The following is a 3,112-nucleotide window of genomic DNA, read 5'->3' on the forward strand; positions in this document are numbered from 1 at the left end:
TACACTACACCGACAGAAAAGACATTTTGGTCTGGGAAGTATTTTATACGTCTGGACACAATAGTCAGGATTATATTCTATATTTGTTATTACATGTATTTACCCAATAGGCCTTTATTTCAAGTTCCCTTTTTATATTACATACAACAGTGTTATTTTTACAATGTGATATTTTTATACCACAATATCGTATGTTGTTATTTGTACATAATGTAAAAGTTTATTATTGTTGTATAGTGTGATATTTGTTAAACCACAATATATATATGATGTTATCTGTATATAATGACAAAGTTTATTATTGCTATATAGTGTGATATTTTTATATCACAATTTGGTATGTTGTTATCTGTACATAATGTGAAAGATTATTATTGCTTTGTTCAGAATGTAAAAGTTTATTATTGTTGTATATAGCGTGATTTTTTTGTATATCACAACATGGTATGTTATTTGCCCATTATGCAGAAATTTATTATTGAAGTGTAAAGTATGTGAAACTTTGTTATTGTTGTTCAATGTGACATTTTTGCTATGACACAGTAAAGTACATTGTTTGTTATAATGTTGTGCAATTTTGTTTTATATTGGTTATTTGGAGTAATTTTAATGGTTGGTTATGCCTACTGTATTATATTCGTATATAAAAAGTGCTATATTGTATGTTGTAAATTGTATACATGACTTTTTGGGATTTATAATTATTATTGTTACAAATGTAAGAGTTGTCTCTCTTTTTTGTTTAGTTCTTTTGTATCAGTCCGCAAGATATTTATTTTTTGTCACCTATGTTTTCTTTTCGTTGTCCTAAACGTGTTGCATTGGCACTCGGAATTATATTGATTCATGGAACGGGCATTTTTGTTTGTTTTAGTATTATTGTTAGAAAATTGCTCATTTTTTTGTGTTTTGTTTATCAATATTGACATTGTTATTTTTTTTATGTGTTTTATTTCTAATAAACCATTTTTGCATCAAATAAAATGTATTTTGTTTCATTTTGTTCCATTGAAAAAAAAAATCGAAAAAAAATCGAAATTTCATAAAATCCCAAAAAATCTGAAGAAACTACCGCAAGGTATGGATTGTTGTTCAGAAATGATTTGGTTATGCATTAGCGATGCGCGTAGAAAAACAAAACAATGCCTCATTACATTTTTAGGCGGAGGGACGGGGATCCTTAAGCTGTATTGCTATTCTTAAAGTACATAACGATATAAAATTAGCTGTCATCGAGGATACATACGTAATCATAAACATGTATTTTTTTTTATAAAACCATATGAACTTGTTTACATTTAATCAGATAGTTTTGTCATCCGATTTTGATTGTTTTGTTTTTGTATCCTGTTTCGAATCACAAGCAGATTACAATATGTGTCTGACAAAAACGACGTAGCATGTTTTGTTTTGTATTGATGCAGCGTGTTATATTACATTAAAGCGAATATACAGAGCAAACAAGACTGATTGTCACCGACCTGAACAAGGACACAACTCCATGATCATCACCGAATACAAGAATCTACAGGGAAATAACATATGAACTACCATGGAATCTACAGGGGCAATCAATATACGTGTCATCATCGAATATACAAGGTCGAATAACAAACGGGTTATCACGGAAACTACCGATTCTAACCATACACGGGTTATTACGAAACTTATTCAGGTGAAAACAAACATACGGGTTATCAACGACTCTACAAAAGGTGAGAATAAACTATTTATCACGAAATTTAGAGGACAACCATCACATGAGCTATCAGCAAATCTTCAGAGTTATACACGTACTACTACATAATCAGCACGGGGGGGGGGGATCTGTCACGTAATCTACGTAGGGAACCAACACACAGGTTAAAACCGAATCACGTAATCTACGTAAGGAACCAACACACAGGTAATAACCGAATCACGTATTCTACGTAAGGACCCAACAAACAGGTTATAACCGAATCACGTAATCTAAACGGGAAAAATACACAGGTTATAACCGAATCACATAATCTACGTACGGAACCAACACACAGGTTATAACCGAATCACGTAATCTACTTAGGAACAAACACACAGGTAATAACCGAATCACGTATTCTACGTAAGGACCCAACAAACAGGTTATAACCGAATCACGTAATCTAAACGGGAAAAAATACACAGGTTATAACCGAATCACGTAATCTACGTACGGAACCAACACACAGGTTATTACCGAATCACGTAATCTACGTAGGGAACCAACACACAGGTTATAACCGAATCACGTAATCTACGTAGGGAACCAATACACAGGTTTAACCGAATAACGTAATCTACGTAGGGAACCAACACACAGATTATAACCGAATCACGTAATCTAAACGGGAAAACAATACACAGGTTATAACCCAATCACGTAATCTACGTAGGGAACCAATACACAGGTTATAACCGAATAACGTAATATACGTAGGGAACCAACACACAGATTATACCCGAAACTCGTTATCTACGTAGGGAACCAACACACAGGTTATAACCGAATCACGTAATCTTCGTAGGGAACCAATACACAGGTTATAACCGAATAACGTAATCTACGTAGGGAACCAACACACAGATTATAACCGAAACACGTTATCTACGTAGGGAACCAACACACAGGTTACAACCCAATCACGTAATCTAAACGGGGAAAAAATACACAGGTTATAACCCAATCACGTAATCTACGTCGGGAACCAACACACAGGTTATAACCGAATCACGTTATCTACGTAGGGAACCAACACACAGGTTATAACCGAATCACGTAATCTAAACGGGAAAACAATCCACAGGTTATAACCGAATCACGTAATCTACGAGGTAACCAACACACAGGTTATAACCGAATCACGTAATCTAAACGGGAAAACAATACACAGGTTATAACCGAATCACGTAATCTACGAGGGAACCAACACACAGGTTATAACCGAATCACGTAATCTAAACGGGAAAAAAATACACAGGTCATAACAGAAACACATAATCTACGTAAGGAACCAACACACGGGTTATGACCGAATCAGGTAATTTACGTAGGGAACCAACACACAGGTTATAACCGAATCACGTAATCTAC

Source organism: Mizuhopecten yessoensis, unplaced genomic scaffold, assembly GCF_002113885.1.
Source record: "Mizuhopecten yessoensis strain PY_sf001 unplaced genomic scaffold, ASM211388v2 scaffold5989, whole genome shotgun sequence".
Taxonomy (NCBI): Eukaryota; Metazoa; Mollusca; class Bivalvia; order Pectinida; family Pectinidae; genus Mizuhopecten; species Mizuhopecten yessoensis.